Here is a 23883-nt window from a genome sequence, read left to right as displayed (position 1 = left end):
CACTGGTTAGCAATGTATTACTGTCATCAGTGACACAGACTGTCGTCTTTATCTCTAAAAACCAACACACAGGTTTCGTACATATTTACACAGCGTGGGTGTCTGTTTGTATGGGTGACTGTGTGTGTCTTTGTGTGTCTATTTGGATGGGTGAATGCGTTAGTGTGTGTATTTCCGGTTGACCAGTGTTCAGCAGTCTGATGGCGTGCTGTATAGGAGCCCTTTAGCATGATGTATTGTTGAAAGGGAAATATCAGCTGATTATACCAGGGATTGTTTTTGACAGGCTGTAATTGAAAATGATCCTATTAAGAGCCTACTTCTAGTGATAATACATGTGTAAATGTACCCTAAAACAGTTGGGATATTAATCGTGTGTCTGAAATCTAACTGCATTTATTTGTGACTACCGAAGTGTTGTTAAACCCGGTTTCCTGGTTATATCATGGTCACATAATTATCTGCTTTATTCCTGACCGGTATATGTCACTCCTTGCCTCCTCCTGATAGCTGATGTGTGGTGAGTGCACTGGCACTAATTAGTGCATAGTTTCTCCCTTACTATGTAAAACACTCTGAGAACCTAAAAAGGCCATATCATGAAAAATACGAATGCATATCTTCCTAATAGGAAAACTGAAATAGCGTTTGGAAAACCTAGTGAGACTGAGATTATGGACCACAAAATTACTGCTGTGGTTTTCTTATACAGGCACATTGAGGAACATTCTGTCTCTTTTTACGATGTCATGTAAAAGCAAACTCGGTTTTTGAATCTGGGACACAATACAATTCTGGTGTGGAGCTGTTGTTGTTCGACCGGACCACTGATATTCTTTCTTTCCTTCCTTCGCTATCTCTTTCCTTTTCTATCCTCCTCTTTTTCTTTCTCTGTCTTTCTCCCTAAGAGTCCATGTGTGTGTGTGATTTGTAGAGCTGATTGTTAAGACCTAACCAAATCAACACTAATCCTTGTATGGAGAGTTATTTAATGAATGACGCTAAACTTTGTTGATATTGTAAATCCGTGGTTGAAAGTTATCACTGTGTATTTAAACCATTGAACTGGTCAGTGGCAGGGCGGCAGTTAAAGTATAGTACAGTAGATTTGTGAGTCAGTAGATTAACGCTCAATTTATATTTAATTTTGACCAAACCCAATTGATAATAGACTGTTTGACACTTAGACTGAATGGGCACAAACTGAAATGAATGTGCGCAACCTGAAATGAATGGGCACAAACTAAAATGAATGGGCAAAAACTGAAATGAAAGGGCACAAACTGAAATGTGTGTCTTCAGTGTTTGACTTAATGCTCAATTTATGTTTAATTTTGACCAAACCCAATTGATAATAGACTGTTTGACACTTAGATTGAATGGGCACAAACTGAAATGAATGGGCGCAAACTGAAATGAATGGGCACAAACTAAAATGAATGGGCAAAAACTGAAATGAATGGGCACAAACTGAAATGTGTGTCTTCAGTGTTTGACTAATGAAAATGGAACAGCATCCCCAAACTGGTTAAACAAGGAAAATGTGATTAATAGGCATATTTAAATAATAATAATAATAAATGAAGTTAGATGTGTGTGTGTTTGTACACACAGGGATTATTGGAATCACAGCAACTCTTCCCAACTGTTTGTTAAACTGCCAAAGGACAGATGTGTGTGTGTGTGTGTTTGTTAAACCACATACATTTTGCATCCAAATTGTACCCTTTCCCTTCCAAGTGCATGCAAATATTTTCTAGTTTTTGAGGAGAGCTTTATTAACCATGTACATTTCGGAGGACCAAGAGATGTAACTGTTAACCAACTAAATTAAATAATATCAATGAAATGATGAGGATCTATAAATGAAGTATTTGACAGTATTGGACAGCGATTTATTTTCCCCATGTGTACTATATATAAGTGTTCCATTCCTGAGTGATGTTTTTCAAGTGGACACCCTTAATGGACGGATCTGACTTCATAGGCTTCCTTCTACTGTGTCTGTGATTTGTGCTGTGCCGTGTGGAGAATATTTCAGTCATGACATCCTCTCTCCCTCGCTCTTTCTCTTGTCCCTCGTCCGTCTCCTGCCCTAGACATCCCAGCTTTTCTCCCCCCATCCTGTCCCACTGTACACTCTTCTACCCCTCCTTTTCTCCTACCTTCTCACTGTAATTAAGGGACGCTTGGGGGGGGGGGGGATAATCCCTGGTCATTTCAAGCATAGTCAGTCAGTCAATGTCCTGGCTGCTTTGTGTGGCTCAGAGGGGGCTGGGATAGGAGCAGAGAAGGACACAGCTGAGTGCAGAGACAGACACAGGAAGGGGCCCTGTGACTCCTGTGACTGGTTTGTGTGTGTGTGTGGGGGGGTGGGGGTGGGAGGGGGGTCTGTGACGGGAATGACCATTTGAGCTGTTTGCGTATTTGCATGTGTTTGGGTGTTTACGTCTGTGTGTGTGTGTGTGTGTGTGTGTGTGTGCGTGTGTGTGCGTATGACAGGGACATTCCCTGGTTAGGTAGCATGGGCAGTAATAATATTCCTCTCTCTCCATCCCTGTGACCGTCTATGGTGTGGCTAAAGGGGAGACGCCTGTGGCAACGCTGGTGGCTAGTCCTCTCTCTGTTGTCCTCTCCTATCTCATCACTTCTCTCTGCCTGCTGTCACAGGGCAACTGAGGTGTTATGTAAACAGGCTTTCATTTGGAGAATGAGGTCGCTCCTCGAGTTATGACCAGAATGCCCCTTTCTCTGGGCCCTGGCTTCAAGGCTGTCCCCCTCCTGGCGAAAAGCCAAGATTTCTTCCGCCTGCCTACATGATTTGTTTGGTGGCCTCAATCGCCAGCTTCACCTTTGATGTTTCTCTAATGAGAGTGATGCATTGATTGATGTTTACTTAACATGTTTCACCCTATATGGATTAACGCGTGGAAAACTGTGTTTGCCGGAATTGATATTTGTCAGTATGTGTGTGTGTGTGTGTGTGTGTGTGTGTGTGCAGAGCCCTTCTCCCACTTCTCCCCCCTGACCAATGTCCTCAAGCTCTGGCATCACCCTATACCTACACAGACAGCATTATATTCTCAATGTGTCCCCTGAGGAAAGCTGGTTTCCTCCAGTTCTACACAATTAATCATGGGACCGAAAACAAGATGGTAGTTAAAGGAGTAATCCTTCCAAAAACATAATGCAAATGTTTGAACAAATGTTGTGATATTGGTTTGCATTTTGTTGTTATTACAAGTGTCCCAATACCTAGGACTGGAGCTTTGGTTTTACAATACTTTCTCTAAACTGCTGTGTTAAGTCAGAGCTAACCCAGGGCAGGTGACAGCCCTTAACATTCACTGTTCTCCAGGGTGATTGTTTATCATATACCTTTGTATATTATTTGATAAAGTAATGCATTCTAAACAGTTCATGGTTATTAAGTCATCAATAAAAAAATAAAAAAAAATGTTAATTGACCTTTAAATATTTACATTTGGGTGTCTCTTTGGGAATCTTATTTTTCCAAACACAGTAAATCATGGAACAATCATTGAAATAGTCTGAAAGAACATCTGAATTTAAATTCCTGTTCGGCCTTGTTCCCATGAGCCAGTCCAGCCAAGTCCCATGGGGATTTAACTCTAGTTGGTTCTTAAAATATTTGAGGAAAATACATTTAAAATTATTTTTTCCAATTGTCTTAAAGTCACTTAAGATAGTATGTTCATTTTACCAATTAATAGAATTGAAAGTCATGATAATATTGTTTCTTGAGCGTACTGGGGCATTGGGTGGTCTGTGAATGTTACCAATCATGTAGAGGTATTTTAAGAAATAAACTGTAAAAATCTTATGGGGCAATCTCAGGTTCCTTCAGAACCTCTTCTTTAATGTTGATGTGGACATGGTATTAGAGTTTGTCAAATCAAATATTTTTGTGAATGTGCAACGTGCAGATTTTGAAGTTACGAGACAAGTTTGCATTTGTGTCTGATGTATATCAGTTCCAGGCAGAACAGTGGAGACCTTGGCTGTATTATATGCCTGTGTGCCTCTTATATGGCCCTACCAGGGTTAGAGCCATGGCTATTAGGTTTTGAAATTCAAAGGAGGGACACATGTTGTTTTTATATTGTACAAATTGTCCTAATCAATTTTCAGACCAGTTATTAAAACCTTTATAGGTCCATAATAATTTCTTCATGCATCTAATTGAGTTGCTGTTGTTTAATAAATAGAGGGAAACATTTTTATTTTTATTTTATGTTGAAACTACACTAGGACAGATTGAATCAGCCAGAGGACCTTTGTTTGCTCACTTGGCATTTGTCTTCCATGCCTATAAACGATTTGGAGATGAAAGCCTCTACTCTCATCAAGACATAATCATCAGTGAGTTTGCTTAACATCATTGGAACTTTGATTGGAGCCAGGATCTATGGCCAACTGAGACAAAAGTAGAGCTTTTTTGCCCTAGACACTGGTGGGTCATGCTGAAAATAACGTAACCCTACTGTGAATTGTGGCGGAAACGGGATGTTGTGGTGTTGTTTTGCTTCCAAGGTCCCTGGGAATCTTAGGATAAATTGCATCATGGAATTATGATGTAAATTCATGGATTTTACAGTACAATCTGTCTAGCTCTGCCAGGAAGCTTAAACTTGTCGTTGGATCTTTCAGCAAGATGATGTTCCAAAACATTCCTTCAGATCCAGAGAAAACTGTCTTACTGATCACAGAATAAAACTTTCCAAATGGATATCTGAGCCCAGACCTAAACCCCATTGAAAACCTGAAGAGCTGAAGAGGCAAGTCCACAAGCAAGAACCAAGAACTCTGAAAGGTCTGGCGAGATTCTGACAAAAGGTTACAGGTTTTTTGGAAAAATCTTGTTTATTATTTCATTTTATTTTTGATAGATTTATCTCATGCTTTGAATGCAGTGTAGTACAATACATTGGCTCTGTCTTCAAAAGTATTTTGCACCAAGTGTGGTAAAGGGGACTATTAACAAAACAGACAACAAACTTTCTATCAAGCTATTTCCAGATAGGCCGTCTTAAGAAATATTAAATATAAAACAGCAACAGCGGAAGCTACATATACAGACATTCCAGGGCCATGATTATTATTCGGACAAAAGGCATATTATCCTGGCTTGATGAAAGACACTGTGTGTCGGATCAATGGGTTTCATGTGTTTTTGGTCAACAAGCTGATGCTGATCCTACTCCTAGCAAACAGTCGGTTGTCCCACAAAACGGGTGTAGAAATTGTGCACCAACACTTAATTTTAAATGGTTGTTATATAAACTAAAGTCCCATTAAATCCAAGCCACATGGAGATTTCTAGAAATGTGTGCTGTATATTATGTGAGTGTGGGCTTGCTAACGTGCCAAAATTCACTTCTTTGGACCCTTTGCTACCCTGTGCACCGACGATTTTAACTTTCTTAATCCCTGTCTCCAGGTTTCACCATCATTGTAAGGCCCAAGTCATTTTTTGTCTGTCCCTGAGTGACCCTTATTACATAAACTGAAATCTCATGTTTTCATAGTGAAATAATTAATTTTGAAATGTTATTTTCAAAACATTTAATCATCACCAAAAGTGTATTAAATTGTTACATCCTATTAATCCCAACTATCTTCTATTCCCCCTGCCACAAGGGGACTTAGGTCTGATTTTAAGTAAGAATTGGCAGAATGACCAAGTAGCCTACTGTAAATGGTGATAAAGACACTCTTATGACCAAGTTACCACCATGCAAGCAAAGATCTGATAGTGTTTTTTCAACATAATGTGGAGTGTGACCACGCCCCTGATGTTGACCATATGTTATGATGGAGTTTGTGCACAGACACACATGCTCACACACACACACACACACCGTCACATACACTGAGACACACACACACACTGACAGCGGTGTTGATGGCAAGCATTTGTCATGGGGTACTGCTGATTGCTGATTGGTAGTCAAATTTGCAGTCAGCAGGACCCTATGACAAATGGCTTTAATCGCCACTTATATATGGGTGTGGATATACCACTGTGGAGTTGTCCTAGGTGCATTACATCACACCAGAAGGCAAATGGTTGTTTGAACTGTCCTTAATGAGTAACTCTGTTTGTTTTTCATCTGGTGATAAACCTTTAAAGACTCCAATGCTGTCACTACTGGCAGGCAGGCTTGTGTACAATGGCTCCTTTTTAGCGGTTGCGTAAAGTAAATTAGAAAAATATGGCTGTTGAATTAGAGAATGCCCAAATTACAGATTTCTGGCATTTGAGAGAGGACTAAAAACAGAACTCTCTGAAGCGGCCATTCTTCTCAGATATTTACTGTAGTGGTTGTGTAAAAACTCTTGTTTTAATGATTCTGTTTGCTGTTGTATTCGTTGGATAGAAGATGTTGGAACTGGCCAGTATTATCAAACACACATTATATGGCTGCCGACTGTTTATTTTAGGACCTGATTATGTGTAAATGCACGTGCAGTTGGTGTTTAATTTTTTTGTTTCATCATTGTTGATTGTGCTGCACAGAAAGCAAATGTTATTCAATTGTATTTGTCACATGCAACGGGTTTAGATAAACAGTTCGCTTGCAGTCCGGTGTGAGGCTCGTGAGCCTGCCCCTGGTGGACGGGAGGCCCATCAGGGGCACCGGGGTACCGGTCATGGGGCAGACTCAGTCTCTAAACTCAGTTCTACTCAAATGCAGCTGTTGTCTAAGCTCAATGCAGCTCCCACGGACCTGCTAGTGCTAGATTACATTTGTGCTACGGCCGATTTCATTCTGCATACAGTAACCTCCAGAACCACTGACACCTGTTGTTCTAACCTGACCCAACCCTAACCTGTTGTTCTAACCTGAGCTAACCCTAATCTGTTGTTCTAACCAGACCTAACCCTAACCTGTTGTTCTAACCTGAGCTAACCCTAATCTGTTGTTCTAACCAGACCTAACCCTAACCGGTTGTTCTAACCTGAGCTAACCATAATCTGTTGTTCTAACCAGACCTAACCCTAACCTGTTGTTCTAACCTGAGCTAACCCTAATCTGTTGTTCTAACCAGACCTAACCCTAACCGGTTGTTCTAACCTGAGCTAACCCTAATCTGTTGTTCTAACCAGACCTAACCCTAACCTGTTGTTCTAACCTGAGCTAACCCTAATCTGTTGTTCTAACCAGACCTAACCCTAACCTGTTGTTCTAACCTGAGCTAACCCTAACCTGTTGTTCTAACCTGTGCTAACCCTAATCTGTTGTTCTAACCAGACCTAACCCTAACCTGTTGTTCTAACCTGACCTAACCTTAACTTGTTGTTCCCTTTTGTAGTTGAGCTCTGTATTACAGCAATAATAAAACGTTTTCTTTTATTATTTGTCACCATTTTGAAATTTGTCACCATCTTAGTCTCCAGACTTAAATCAAATTGAAAATGCATCTGCTTTATACTACGCTACACATATATATCATATTTTCAAGGCTCTGTATAAGGTACGTAGTGAATGAGGTAAAACACTTTGTTGCCCCTATCCCATCTGTTCTCAATGAAAACCATTTCTGGATCAAATAAGTTACGGTCAATGTGTGAAATGACAGCACCTGGAAGGCAGTGACTTCAGTGGGTTTGATGTTTCCCTTGGCTGGTTTTGTTAAGGAAAGGTACTAGAACTGTTCAGCAGATTAAGATGTTTGACTATCAGGCCCTCAGTCCCTCAGTCCTCAGTCCCTCCTTCTGGGAACCATGGTTGTAGACATGTTCAAATGTGTTCCTGGCTGGGTGCGACGTGTGCAAGCATGAATGTGCATGTGTGTGGGTGTGTGAGGTTCCAACCAGCACTGCTTCCTTTGTTATAGCCTCATATCTGCATTAATTGATGTTTTGTCTTCCTTGGAGAAGTTTGGCTATGCTTTATTGGCAAAAACATTTGAGTTAAGTAGGACTGACTGGCACCCAAGGCTGTTAAGATGCAGCACAGTGAAGCCAACCCTGATCAGGAGATTTCGTGCAACCGTCAAATCGGGATTTAAACCTTTCCTGTATTTAAAGCTTTTTCATCAAACTGTCCCCTTTTATTTTCGTGTCAGGTTGGGCATTGTCCTCAGACAATTGCTTTAATTTTGTCTCATGATTACATTAAACATAGGATCCTATGATGGGAATGAATAGGCAATGGAAGAGCACACAAAAGACCCAGCTATTTGACTACTTCTGTGGACTGATGTTTCTGGGATTGTGTCATTGTTATATACTGTATTGTATGCGTGCACTGCTGGGAGTCTGAGCTTTAGCTGGAGCTATAATGTCTGAGTTCCAAACAGCACCCTGTTCCCTTTATTGTAGTCTGCTTATGACCCGAGGCTTATGGGCCCTGGTCAAAAGTCATACTCAAGTGAATAGGGTGCAAAGACAATGTTCTCCTTTTAGTCACTCCTTTCCACAGATTTACTGACATGGATCTAAATATAATCATATGCTTACATTCACTTGCCATCTGTTTAGTGAGCTTAGTGGGCTAGCCCTCTGTTACAATATCTAATTATCTCCCTGTACCCTTTCTTTCTGTTGATATCAAATTTTCTCTCTCATATTGACTCTTTCTCATTCTCTCCTTTTCTCTGTGGGTTTTGATATGTTTATGAAACAGAACAGAAGTTATGATACGGACAGAAGATAAACTTTGCATTCGAAAAAGTTCCGCAGTAAGACATGAAGACAGGTTGTTTGAGACCTTTGATTCTTGTGGTGTGAATCCATATTGCATTTATCTGTCTGTCTGAAAGGCTAGGGAATAGATTGAGTGTAGCAAAGTGCCTAAGACTGAGCAGTTAAAGAATCCCTTTTATGTTGTGGACATCACACTTTTATTCTAAGAGGGTATACAGGGAATAAGGTTAAGAGACAGAGTAAGAGATGATAGAGACAGCACACACCCTGAGAGCAGCTTCCGCCTGAAGGAAATCAAAGTTAAAAGAATTAAGTTGGGTTTCCTGCCTCCTGCTACAGCTGATATAGACTCTTTACAAGAATTTTCCTCTGTGAATTTCCCTCTGTGAATTTTCCTGTGTCTGTGTGTGTGTGTGTGTGTCTATGTGTATGGATGTGCACACATTTCCCTGTCTTCCTTAGGGTTCTGCTGAGACAACAGTCCGTCTGTCCACTTCCTGTTGTCGTAACCATGACTCATGACCCATTTCTGTCTGTGTTAGGGGGCTCTTAAGTCATCAAACAGGGACAATGGCAGTGGACCTCTTTCTGCCTGGCTTTATTGCAATAAGTATTTCCATAGTTACATGCATCCTATTGTCTCGTCTTATTCTCAAATGTATTCTGAATCAAGTTTTGTTATCGGAAAATATGCAGATATGGAGTACCTTCTCACTCTGGGAAATAGTCTGTTCTGTAGTGTTATTTCCCTCCGAAGGCAGTTATGTCCCTGAATTAATATTTTTCCATGAACTTTTATTTTATTGTATTGAAATAAAACGTTGATGAATGTCTTTGATATAGAACATTAACTTTTATTTATGTTCTGTGGTCCATCCTCAGGCTGCTCTAAGTCGCTGTGCTTGGGCTGTATCATAAAGGATTCCCTGGTGCCAAAATAGTCCAGTGTTTAACCAGAGCACAGAGGGCACATTCTAAGCTGTGACATTAAGTGAATGACCAAGGGAAAGGGGTGAATATAAAAAAATAAACAGTAGCATCGAGCTGGGCCAGTACCCCCTCGCACAACCTTATTTAATCAACTGACTAAAAGAACAAGGGAAAAGCTGGTTTGTGCACCTTTTCTGTCAGTTTGTGTTATCACAACACTGGGTCTGTGCATAGTATTTCATTCTCAGTCTGTATTTATTCTCTCTGTCCCTCTCTTTTTCTATTCACAGGCATCAGACCGGCTTGTTCCTTTGGTTTTCACAAATGAGAAACATTTCATAGCATTGGTGTTTTTAAGTAGAATGTGTTACATGATGTTTGATCATGTAATAGCATCCAAATAACAGGTTAGCAACTGAGGCCCTTCTTACAGTATTCTACACTCTTGGTCAGTAGACATGGCCTTACACTGACAGGACACAGCATAGGAGATGCCCTTGTCTGTGTTTGTGTTGTCAGTGAAGTTCATTTTAGTGACTTTTCTGAACCAAAACGTACATTTACACACCTTTAAATACAACCTTAGCTTCATTATAACAGCTGATTTCTGAGCGGGTCCTGATATCCGAATCTCACAAAACCATGTTGTTTATGCATCACATTATAAATCCCCTATCCCACTGGCTCTGATGTCTCTGCTGTGTCCACTATCATTCATCTGTTAAACCACAGTCTCAACCTGAGTAGAGCTACTGAATAAATGGGGTTGAAATTGAACTATTCATTATGTGATCAGGATGGGAAGAAATGCACAGTATTAATACAGATGAATTCATCTTGACTTGAAACAAATTGTGTTCCTGTCATGCTGCCTTGACATGAACGTGAACATAAATTCAGTAACCACATCTAAATGGCATACAGAAAGCCAGACAGGCACGCAAGCTAGCAACCCTTGTACTTTGACTGGAGTCAGAAGGCAGAGACAGACACTGGAGCTTTTGTTTTGGAGGTGAATGGGTACCATTGGTGAGGCCGTGCCTCTGAATGGGCACCACTGGAGAAGGCCCTAGCTGTGATACACACATGCATGCATACACACGCACACACTCGCTCACACTCACACACACATACTCACAAGCACAAAACCCACATACTCACAAACACTAACACATGCAGATGCCAATGGAGATACACAACCCTACTCTGTGGTGTATCTCCATGTGTAGCTCTAAGAACGGGGGCTTTAAGCTGCACGGTGTGTCTGTGGGATGTCTAGAGTGAGGTCCAGAAGGCGGCACATCTTCACCGTCCTTTTCACCAGGGCCCTGTTGGACACTTCTGATCCTGGTGGTGTGAAGCCTTTGTGAGTTTGTCTGTCCAGTTGACAGGCCAGGGAATAGATGCTATAGTATGGTCCCTAAGACTGCATTAAGAAATGGCACCTGTTTCCTATATAGAGCAGGCATTACTTTTGACCAGACCCATATGGGTTAATGTTGACGGATCATCTGAAATGTATTTCTTCCTCTGCTTTCCAGCTGTGCCTCTATAAAAAGGATAGGGGAGTGCATACAAATTGGAGCGCATAAGTAGCTTGAATTCAAAACAGATTGTTGTCAAAATTGAGAAATAGCCTGAGATGTGACCGGACAACTCAATGTTATGCACCGACATGTCCCATTTCCCATTTCCTCCGCCTTCATCACTCTCTCTTTCCTTCTCTCTCTCCCAGTCTGTCTCCCTCACCTTCTTTCTCTATTACTCATTTCAGTAAACGTTATTGGGTAAACATTTATTTTCGATGCATTTCCATAACACATTCATTAGACATCTGTGTGCATTTAGTTAATGTGCTATAACAGACCCATCCTCGTTATTAATAACGGTAAAATAAATCCAAACATGTCTGTATCATACTCATGCTATGCAAGAGTTCAAATTATGGTATTTTATGAAATGCATCATTACAATGACATGACAAAGTCTTGTTAAGGCTGCACTCAAAAGTGTACTTCTTCCCCAACAGCATTAGTTATTATACCCAATCACAGCCCTCCTCTATGTCACATTATAAGTGGTCAAAGTGGTCTATAACACGCATGAGGAGTATAATGTAAATATATAGTCAAGGCAAAGAGAAGTATATTTTCTTATTAATAAAGCATTAATAACTAAGTACTCAATGGTCGTAAATGTGCACCTTGCCCCAATGATATAAAGCACCAAAACATAAATTCTATACAACAAAGGTACTTTACATATTCTTACCCAGGAAGCATTTTGAAAGCAAGTCGTGTTAAGGACATGGCAGAAGAATCCTACTAGTATTGACTTCAGCTTACAAAGATTTATGTTCATATCTACGGTCAGGCTCATAGCTCTACAGAGGACACACCAGAGTGGTGGTGTGAAATTACCTATATCTTTTCCTGACCATATAAAACCCCAGAGCTTTTTACGGTATAAGTGATTCATTTGTTTTGTGAAGGGGTTGTATAAATAGGCTATGATGAGGTCAGAGTTTTCTAATCAGAAAACATGGGTTCTAAAAAAAAAAAAAGTTAACCTTCCTGGTCATGGGGGGGGTGAAAACCCCTGTCAAACAGCAGAAACCTTGTATTTGTTCGTGCTACAGGGGGGTTTCCTGTACACCTCTCCATCTCCCTCCGTGTCACACACATAGCTTCCCGAACCCCTCCCCCAGCCTTCTGCTGAAACAAGCACAGCCACTGAGCACACTGACTGCCCAAGTTTGTGTTTTTCTCTAAAACACATGTATGTAGCTGCTAGCTAAACCCCATGTTTTCATGTTCTTCCAACTCAGTCAGATAAGGTTACAAAATTGCAAGAAAACTCATGAAACATCTACTTAATGTTATTTCACAATTTTAAGACTGACTATTTACTTTTGCATAGTACAACTATTTGAAAATAAGACAGACTACTGCAACGTCTGCTGAAATGGTAATTCAGAAGTGGGAAACCGTAAATCTGGCAGTAGTTGTGTTAAAGTGCTTGAAATGTCACAATTGAGAAACTTGAATAACCAAAACATTTCTGTTTCTCACTTGTAATTCTGATTTATAGTGTTATTCACATGACATTTTCCTTTGGAAACTAGGAACTTTGTATTATTCAAACAAGCATGTTGCATTAAAGACTATCAAAAAAGTAAAGATTTTTTCAAAATATGATTTGCCATTTGGCAAATGTACACAAAGATATGGCAGAAGCACACTTTCAAAAACATCCATAATTATGAAAGCACAGTTTTTCTTATTTAAGTGCATATATTAAAGCTTATTCTACCTAAATATCAGCTATTGCATAGCATCACATGAATATGATCTACAGTATTGTAGAAGTGCAGTATATATTTAATTAACATATAACAATATGGTTGGACCTGTTATAACATGTTTATGTAGATGTGTAAGAAATGTATTATGGAAATGTAGTCTACTGGCAGACTATTTTAAGGAAAGTTAGAGCTTTCTACTTTAACAATTACTTAGTGAAAGTAAAAATAAAATGTGAGTTCTCTGTGAATGTGTTTTGGGAAACAGTGAGTGGGGCAGTTGGGTTGGTGATGGAGGTGCAATGCACTCTGGGAATGTTTTGACTGGATGACCCCTGATCCTTCTTCCAGTCACTCTGAGGAATCTGGCTGACTGAGGCTCAAGTGAAAGCGTTTGTTTCTGGGGTCAAAGGAGAGAGAGGGAAAGAGAGAGAGGGAAAGAGAGGGAGGGAAAGAGAGAGAGAGGGAGGGGCATGTAAGAAGAGAGGGTGGCACGCAGTCCAACTTAGACTAAATGGCTAACCACAGCATTGGAGTATTTCAGTACATTCCCATACTTTTACAAGGAGCTGCCTAATAGTTCCTGGGGACTTAAAGCATTTGGCATTTTTCAAAGCCCACCCCAGAATTTTAGGCAACCAATCTCTGTGCTCCAGTCAATAGCAGCTGCCATTCAGTGAAACAACCATAAAAGTAAATTTGGGCTATTACTAAAGTGACCTATTCTCCTTCTCAGATACCTTTACCCAAATGCACAATTTTCTAGGGGATGTGGTTAAAGGTGGCTCCCCAGCTGTCCAAGGACAGTCCCTGTTTTTGGTCACCTGTCCTGTCGCTGAAGCTGTCTCCGGAAATGCCCCCATTATTCTAAATAATACATTATTTGAAGTTAAATTGATGCTTGTATATCAATAAACAGTTTAATAATTTGTCCAATCAGAATAGCAGGTGATGCATATTTTATATTGTTTAAATACTAGCATTTTTTCTGATGCAGACAAAGGTCCTTTACTCACAGTAGGTAACCACACATAGCATTCTCAAGTCCAAATGTACATTTGGCATATGATTTTACTGCCCAATATGGTTAATTCTGCTGGCTGAGCAGAGAGCAGGGGCAACTGTATTCTTGCTGTCTATGAATGAATGTGATATTTATTAGGAAGGTGACATTTGTATTAGGAAAGCCATTTTCCACTCTTAGCTCTAGCCCTGTGCTTTGAAAAATAATTGGTGTATTTGTGCACCTCTGTGTCTCAACACATCTATTCAACTTGCCTTTGTCATTTTCTGACCTGGTAAACACTTTATGCTGCTGGTGGGTGAAGCTGCCCCTAGACACTGATCTTGAGTCAGTCTTGCATTCGACTAATGGTCAAGGTAAGGATTGGAGGAGGCGAAACTTCACCCTGGAGGCCTTATGCAGCTGTTGACCTCATCATGGCAGCTCAATAGTCAGTTTTGGTTCTTAGGTACTTGAATGGACACAAGTATGTGAGGCAAACTGATCCTACATTTGTGAATAGTGTAAGGCTAGTGTGGGGTTTTGGCATGTGCAAGCTAGGATTATAATTTTAGGTCTTGCCAGCAGAGTATTGTGTAACTCATTTGTGGATGATTCACTGTTTGTATAGCCATTACTTTATCTGGCAAGGAGCAACATACATTCAACTTTGACCCTTTTGTTCTGACTGTTGTCATGTTAACTTGATGTGAATTTCTTTATGTTAAATATCTCATAAACAGTGAACTTAGCAGCTTGCCATAACTGTAATTAAAGATTTGTAAATAATTACCTTAATAATGAGCAAACAAGCTGGCATCTAACAAAAACATTGTCTAGGAATTAACGTTTTGACATATGCTAAAAACATTTAGAAACGCATGGTTTATTTGGTGCATAATTGATGTTATGTTGCCATTTGGACCAAGTTGCAGCCAAGTCATGCCATTTATTGTGGTTGAGTAAATCTCTAAGGCAATCCATTGCAGTTACCAGCCTATCTTTTCAATATTGTAATTAACAACATAACTTTAGAATTAGCCAAACACGTTAACTTAATCAGATTAACAGGAACATTTATTTTAAATAGGCCTTTAATAATTCAAACAATATTTATTGTAGTTTACAAAGGTGTCTTAGTTCTTATAATAAGTCAATCCTGTATATCCCAAGAACAATAATATATTGAATATTTAATATACTTAAAATTTTAAAGAGTGACTACAATGCTAACAGTAAAAATCTAAAACAAATATAAGTTCTAACTGAGAGTTGAAACACAAAGGCGTGCAAATCTGTAGCACTTTTTGTCAGTTAATGAAGAACATAAATGTGAAAGGACATTGGAATTGTCTGCTTTGTCTTATTTTGTTCCCACAAACATCCTTTCTGAATTTTATATAATCCCTACAAGTAATCCCTTACTGCAGTTTTGCAAAAGTATCTTTAATCTGAATACACTATATTTGCTTATAACATAATACATTATAGTTCCTGTTTTGTGTAATTGAATAATTTACATGTAAAACTTTCCTCCCAAACCCTAACTTTAATGTGTTTACACTTGTTGACAAAGACCATTTTGATGTTGGACAACAACAATAGAATGTTCGTGATTTAATGTGGAATGTGGGAATCTGGGAACCAGGAAGCTGACAGAGAGAGAAGTGTCTGCAGCTGTCTGAGTCAGGGCTTGTTACTTAAAAGAAAATCATGGTGCACACAGGCACAGATCCGAACACACACACACACACGCACGCACACACAAAAACACACTCACTTATTTTGGCCGTTGGGCTCACTTGCCACAACATGGCCTCCAACCAACTTAACAGTGTCCTATTGGATACATTTATTATGAACATACGTGTTTAAAATCTAATTGTACTACCTAAATAATATCTTTAAATGTTCAAGGTCATGTACAATACCTAACCAAATTAGCCAGGTGTGCAGTTAAAGAGGTAAAATTGTTTGGTTAACATTTTAATTAATGACAAACAAACATTTGAAATGGACTTCTACATGTCATGAGTTCATGAATGCACAATTATATAAAAATGTACGCGGTAAGGACTCATTTTGGTTTGCTGATTTTAATTGTGAAACAACTAGGAAACTTGCCTTAGTTGTTTTGTATAAGCCAACCAAGAATGTACGGTAAAAGCATTCTCTGAGTGGTTGTGGGTCTTTACAGAGAATAGTCATGTGAAACGTTATTATTGTGGCAATAAACTCTGAAGTCACTGTGACTTGCTGAATTTTGCTCTAAATACAGATGTTGATACTCCACGTCAGTTTCATCAAACAGGTCTCAGATAGGCTTGTGCCGTCTTGCGAACTCCCATGTTCATTGTTTGGTACGGTACAAACGAATCAGGGAACAGGCTGTAATCACCCCTGAAACATTTCTCATCCGATCTGTCTATGGGGCTATCGGCTTTGGTAATACTGTTAGTACACAATACACCCACAGACAGCGGAATCCCACACCTGACCCAAGCCCCGCAACCCTAACCTGACCACAACACTTGGGAATTCAGCTTTGAATTAATTGATTAAAGTTATGACAAGAACAACATTCAAAGGGATTTTGGCCCATTCTAGGCTAACAGAAAGCAATATAATTTCCCTTGCTATCCTATTGGCTGAATTAAGAAATGCATACAGTATTGTATCTCTTTCTTATTGCTTGGCTTACCTATGTAGTGAAAGTTGACTGGTTATTTTATCTGCCTTTGGCCTCCCGTGCACATGCAGTATACCAGCGTTTGTTCACATTTGACCTGCTCTTTCAGCAAAAACGTGTGGGTCCAATAATGGTGAATGGGTTCTGTGTGTCCAAAGGTTGACTGGTACCGTACATATAAAGACTAAACACAAGTGACTCACATACTTCTCTGGGACACCACCGAGTGTTTGCTTTATACTCAACTCCCCCACTTTTCTAAGAACATTAGATAAAACAGACCTGGAGGAGCTGTGGTGTCTTACCAGAAACATAGACCCACACTGACTGTCAGCCACGATGAGAAAGCACACAGGGAGGAGGTCAGAGCCATTAGCAGAGTGGTGCCAGGTAAACAGTTGCTCGGCCTGCTATCATGTGGCCCTTCAAGGTTGAGGAGGTAAGCTGGATGCACCACTGAGGGCATGCTGTCTGCCTTCCGGGACGTTTACTTCGCACTGTGCTGCAGAAAGGCCACAGAGATTGTCATGCACCTCAGCCACCAGAGAGCTGTTGGTGCTTTTACCACGCGGCACTCAGAGACAGCTCGGGATCTTCATAACCCGGACAGAGAGACTGTTACCTTAACGGCATAACCGCCTGGCACTTGGCCTTTTTTGCACACTCGCAAAACAAAAAAAACACACACCGGCTCTTTCGCACACACACTCACCGTGCATTTGTTTGTGAGTGTTCTCACTTGTTTCTTGCTGTGTTACTTCATTTAGCAGACTGCATTGTTTAAAAGCTGTCACATAAGTGTTTTGCTGTAGGTAACTATGTGCATGTCACCAATCCAATTGTGAAACATAAAAAATGCTAAGAGGAAAGGTGTTACTGTTAAATCTCTGTTTGCAGATGAGGAATGCATGGTGCTTTTGCTGGGATGGTTGCTGTCTTTCAGGATGGGGTCTGAAAGCCCATTCCTGAAATCACAGAGTGATAACTACAAAACGACAGCGGTGAGATGAGGCCTTTGCTTACAAAAATGCTTTTTTTTTTTTTACTGTCTCTCATACACTCCTGCATTTGCACTTGTCTTTGTGGTATTTTCTAGTGGCTTCATGTAGACATGGAGCCCTTTGGGGGAGAGGAACTATTGTAAGCAATGCATCTTTTTATAGGGGAATTGAATACCGAGCACATAGCTACTACAGCTAAAATAAAGGACTCTCTGAACATGAAACCTATATAAGAATAGCATACTGACCCCGTTCTGAATGGTAGGCCTATAGGAGGACAGTATTACTGTAGCCTACAAGTTCAGATTTGTGTGTGTGCATTTGTGTGTGTGTGTGTGCGTGTGTGTTTGTATATAGTGGTCAGCTATATGTCCTGTCTGGTTTTCATAGATTGTTGTTGTTTTAGACATGAGCATGTTAACAAAGAGGAGCAGCACCGTGTCTGTTACAGAAATGGTTGAAGTAACCAGTACTGCCAATGTTGGCAGAGCTACCGCGCAGTGATTGGCACAATTCGAATCCCAGTCCACCCATGCACACACACACACACACACACACAAATGCAAATCAGACTTCAAGTGCATCCAGAAACGAGGATTTGCTGGTGTTCTGTCGTCGAGCCTTCAGTGTAGGGCATGGCCCAAATAACCCCATATACTCTGTGGAGTGCTATGTGTTCCACCATGGACCCTCCTCAGAAGTAGTGCACTGCACAGTGTAGGGAACAGGATGACATTTGGGGCACAGCCCTAAAAGCCAACATGGTCGGCGTGCTCTACAACTATTGTTATGGAGTGTAGCTGCTTCCACAGACTGGCCCGGTTTATTGGATAATTACTTTAAATTGCAAGACAGAAAAGAGCCTTGGAACTGTTTAATAAATATACACCGTTTAGTGGGGATATGGTTTCTTTTCAAAAAACTCAAAAGTGCACTTGTTGACCCTCAATGGTAGTGTGTATTTGTGTGTGCGCGTATGAGTGCATGTTTGTGTATGTGATCCAGAATAGGAAAAAATTCACGTCTGTCTTAGGGGTTAGGTTTAGGGAAAACATACAGCTGGACACAGTGTTAGGATTATGGTTATTTTTATGTTTAGGCGTTACAGTTTAGGGGTTATGTCCTGATTAAGTTTAGGCGTAAAGTTAGGTTATCAAGTTCAGGGTTATGGTAAGGGTAATGATGAGGATTTGGGTTCATGGATTGGGAACATCCCCTCTAGGAAAGAAAAGCAAATGTGTGCATGTGTGTGTGCACGTGCACCTGCCTTGGTCTAGTGAATTTAGCCAAGCACTGGTACTGTCTAATGTTTATATTTAGCCACACTGTACAGGATAAGAATGCTTATCTCAGCACTTATAGCTGCTTCAGTTGCAGCAGCCAATGGGCTGAATTATAATCCGAACTTGAAATGCCCAAGCCAGTCTCTGCCCTGCAGCAGGTCCATGCTAGTAACTGGTGGTAGAACCTCAGTGTACTTATGTAAATATCAGTGGTGTGAGATTTATAATTCACATTGGAACTCTGTTGTTTGCGACTGTACAGTTCTACTCCGAGCCTCTATTTGACATTACATTTTAGTTGTTTATGGGGATGCACCAATCCAATGCTGGCATCTGAAATGTCTCTGATGCTGGCTAAAAATAGGGTATTGGGTACTGGTGACAGCGAGTCTGTGTAATGGGCCGATGCCACAAAACAGTCCTAACAATGTGCTTAAACATGTATGTTGTTTATGACGGGCATACTGGAAGCCTTAACCACAATAATATTGACAGTTTGGAATATACTTTACACTTGGAAAAACACTAATAAAACTATTAACTAGTTGCAAACTTTGTGTTTCAATGAGTGACAGTAGAGAAGCTTAAGCTAAATAGTTAACCCCATGCAGCTAACGTCAGCTAGCTAACCCCAGTTAACTAAGGTCAGCTAAGTAAGCTGACACTGGCTAAGTTAGCTAATGCCAACTAACACCAGGCTTATTGAGAATACACCATCTAACTGTACAATTTTGAATCTCAAAATTCATTCAGAATCAATCATCAATCAAATGTATTTATAAAGCCCTTTTTACATCAGCAGTTGTCACAAAGTGCTTTTGAAAAAGCACCTGGCCTTAAACCCCAAGAAGCAAACAACAGTAGTGTTGAATTTCAGTGGCTAGGAAAAATTCCCTAAGAATGCCAAAAAGAATCATATAGCGAAAGAGCAAGCCTGCATGTTTGGTGCTGTACTGCCTGTCCTTTTAGTTCCATCTTCAATTAATAAGCCAGATAGGCCTGCCTAAAGTACCTAAAGTTAATTGAGTGCCATGGAATTTCATGATATTAACTTAATACCGATAAGAAAATGCCTGTATAAACTGAAATGAAAATTGACAATTTGTTACCCGAGTTTCAATGCATTGACTTATTTTTTCAGTAACCATCCACTTTCCCATTCTGCATTACTATAGACTTTGTTCAATGGATGTATTTCCCAACTTTTTGGTAAATGGGGTTGTACAAGATGCCATCATAGCACATCAACAAGATTTTTATTGCAGCATCGGATCGATATTGGTAGATAATCAAAGTTCAGTACTCTGAATCGGTATTGACAGAAAATCAAAGTCTAGTACTCTGAATCGGTATTGACAGAAAATCAAAGTTCAGTACTCTGAATCGGTATTGACAGAAAATCAAAGTTCAGTACTCTGAATCGGTATTGACAATCAAAATGTAGTATCGGTACGTCCTAGTAGTAAAACACTCTCTACTGCCAGGTGACCTACAGTGAGCTGAAAAATTCTAATATACTACATTGTGGTCATTTAGCAAACACTTTGTGAGAATGAATAGTTCTACTATTAATATGGTACTATTGTAAGGGACAGTTCTACAGTTCAAAAATACCTACTATTTTAAAGTGACATGAATATCTTCCTGTCCAGTCTATAAAGAACAGTCTTCTAGATTTAAGCTTTCATTTTGTTATGATTCGATTAGTTACATTTTCATGGATAAGTCCATATTGTTGTGCTGTTGTTGTATCCACCACCATTTTGGTGCCAGCTTAACGTACTTATACTTTAATCATGTTAGCATGCTAATATGTTAACACATTAATATGGCAGAATTGTAATATGACAGCACAACAAATATTGCTGCATCTAGTTATTGGTGCCTAAGCCAATCAGCTAGCCGAACAAAACCTAAGAGTCTAGAGAGATTCTATTGTAACATATCTAAAATCTATCTTTTTAGTGGGCCAAACTAAGTACAGACTGGAAGAAGAAGAGGGAAGGGGAGCGAGGAGGGGTCCTGGCTCTATCTCGGTGTTAGGTAATTGAACACATGCACATTTACAGAGACACACACTCTCTCTCTCTCTGAGTGGTGTCCTGTGGGATGGAGAGACTGAGAGGGGCCTACGATCCTCCACTGCTCCTTTGTTTACTCTAATGGTTTCCAGATGCTAGCATAGCCAGGGAGACTTCGGATCCCAACGCCTGTGTGTGTGTGTGTGTGTGCGCGCTTGTGGTGTGCGTGAGTGTGTCTCTCAGTGCCTGTGTCTGTATGTGTACGTGCGTATCTGAGTGTGTGCGCACCATGGAGGAGCAAAGCAGTCTGAGTCTAAACCAGCAGCCAGCTAAAAATTAGAGGCTATCTGGAATACATGGAAACAAGGCTTACGGAATGACCCAGGAGCCAACAGAGAGTTGAGTTCACCTATGGCGCTATATTGTCTACACAGCCTAGAACTGCTTTCCTCCAAAGCCTTATGGAACCTTGGCCAAAGGTTCTATATAAGAAACCCTGAGTCATTTGGTACCGACGACTTGTGTCTCAAAAAGTGATTATAAATGACCAGTTTGCATGCTCAGGGAATCGCCAGGTCATTGGGGTCTAGAGGCATACTCCCCAGTATGTTTGGGAGTATCTATTTGTCTATACCACGTTCTGTCTCTTGCTTTCTCTTTTTTATTCACCCTCTCTTTCTTTCATTCTCCCACTTTCTTTCAACCTCTCTCGTCTCTCCTTGCCTGTTCAGCCAGGTTCGTAGTTTGGGGGTTTAACACTCGAGTCAGCCCTATTCAGGGAGGATTGTTTTGATAAAACAGAGTGACATTGTGTTGTGGATGGGGAGGATTTATCACTCTAACAACACACCTGTTCTCCTCCCCTCTTTTACAGACAGGACTACTTCTCTTCATGAGAGTTAAAAAGGGACAGCTGCTCCCGCAAAGGAGAGAGTGTGAGTTTGTGGTGGGGTGGGGGTGGAGGGGGTAAGAAAGGGAGGTGGGAGAGAGAGAGAGTAAGAGGGAGAGAAAGAAATACTGGCACTGCATTGTGGAATTGATGAATAACCTCCCAGAACGCACCTGGCTAAGATTCTGGCACGCAATTGGGCCATCAACCAGGGCACCGGAAACAGCCAATAACAAATTCTGTTTTTTTTTGTCTGTGGTAACACAGCTGAGGAGAGGACACTGTCATTCAGTGTGTTAGACTGAAGGAAAGGCCATCTGCAGACTCTGGCTCTGTGTTTGCCCTTGGTCCTCATTGGATAACTCTACTTAGCCCTAAGACAGAGATGCGTTTTATTACACCCTGTGTGTGCGCTCATGATGTACTTAACATGGTGGTGACCTAAAATCCACACAAGGAAACATGTCACCTTTTGTCAGTCGCCACATTGATAAAGGTTATCTACGGATTAGAGTTAGGTTTAGGGTAAAAGTTACATTTGGGGTTTAGGAGTTTTACAGTTATTTTTACGAGTTGATTTAAAACCAATATTTATTCACGGCAATAGCCTGGGGGTAAAGTTACAGGGGAGGAGTAGCAATTAGGGGTAACTACCTTGCTCAGGGACAAAAATGACATTTTACCTCGGTGGTAGGGGGATTAGAAACATGGCCCTTTCGGACACGTCCTTTTGTCTGTTATGCTTAGGGCCACAAGTTTCCCTCACTATGTAACCTGAACAAGAAACAAGACGCCACCGAACACGTTAATATTACAGTAGTGGAGTTAATGTAGGCCTTTCATAGTATGAGTTGTTTTAATCGGTAGTTAGGTTGTTCCATACTGTCTGAAGTAACAAACACAGACATAATTGGTTTCCTTTGTGTTGGTGTATGTTGTCTTGATATTGTTTTTAACCACATTTTCCACTTTCCAATTGTTGAGGTGGAGACAGAGAAATCGTTAAATATTCAGTGGCCCAATTTTTATTACACATCTCAACGGCTGAGTTGCATATCCTAACATAACCAATTTTTTAAAATTGAGACCAGATAAGCGGTTTTGTGCAATTACTACTACTGTCAATATTAATTTTCTTTCTTCTCTTTCTGTCCTTTCAGTATCCCTTTTTTCTTGCAATCAGAAAAACCACTGTCTGACCATTAACACGTGTCCTTCATTTTGCGACAGGCTTAGATATACTGTATGTGGCAGATATGTAGGTCGGGGGAATAGTGGTCCAAGGTAAGATATGACCTCATACCTCTAAAGCAAAGGGTACAGAGTGGCTTAAAAACAAAAAAGGGTACATTTTCTGGAGTGGCTCTGTCTAAGCCCAGACGTCAGTTCAATTGAGAATAAGTGGAAAGAGTTGAAAATTGCTGTTCACCAATGATCCCCATCCAACTCGACAGAGCTTGGGCAATTTTGCAAAGATCAATGGACAAAAATTGCTGTGGCAAGATGTGCAAAGCTGTTGGAGGCTCATCTAAATAGACTCATGGATGTAATTCTTTCCTAACAGATTATAAGGAGGTAAATACTTATGAAACAACTTAAGATTTTATTTTTCACTTTTACAGTATGGATTTTTAAATCCATTTTGAATTCCTGTTTAAACAATTCATTGTCAAAAAGTTCAAGGTGCAACTGTTTGTCACCTTATGAACTAATCCGTTTAAGGAGCCACGTTTAACAACGACAATCTTTATTTTTGGTTTATTTATTATATTTACATTTTTACTCTGGTCATACCAATGGGGGTAGTCACATGACTAGAGGAACAAACTTAAGGAACCTAAATCATCAGTATATCTGCCTCCCCAAAGGACAGGGCTATCTTCATTCTAAATTCCTCCACATCGTAATAACCTCACTCCACTTGTGGCCTCATTCAGGGTTGTTTGTTAGTTATCTCTATTTTATCAAACACACTCACAGTGTTCATATCTGGTTTTAGTAACTTATGGCTTAATTTAAAGCAGAGCCGATTTTTATAACAAATCTCAGTGTTTCCCTCATGTTATGCCCCTATGGTTGCCATCTGCTTTTG

General features: G+C 40.2%; 1 protein-coding gene across 1 annotated transcript in view; it reads left to right on the top strand.

Annotated features, from left to right (window-relative positions):
• zcchc24 (zinc finger, CCHC domain containing 24) overlaps positions 1-23883 on the top strand; it is a 46038-nt gene that overhangs the window by 8402 nt on the left and 13753 nt on the right. The window lies entirely within an intron of this gene.

The sequence above is a fragment of the Esox lucius genome, chromosome 6 (genome assembly GCF_011004845.1).
Source record: "Esox lucius isolate fEsoLuc1 chromosome 6, fEsoLuc1.pri, whole genome shotgun sequence".
Classification (NCBI taxonomy): Eukaryota; Metazoa; Chordata; class Actinopteri; order Esociformes; family Esocidae; genus Esox; species Esox lucius.
The sequence above is the reverse complement of the archived record's forward strand: the minus strand, read 5'-3'. Positions and strand labels throughout refer to the sequence as shown.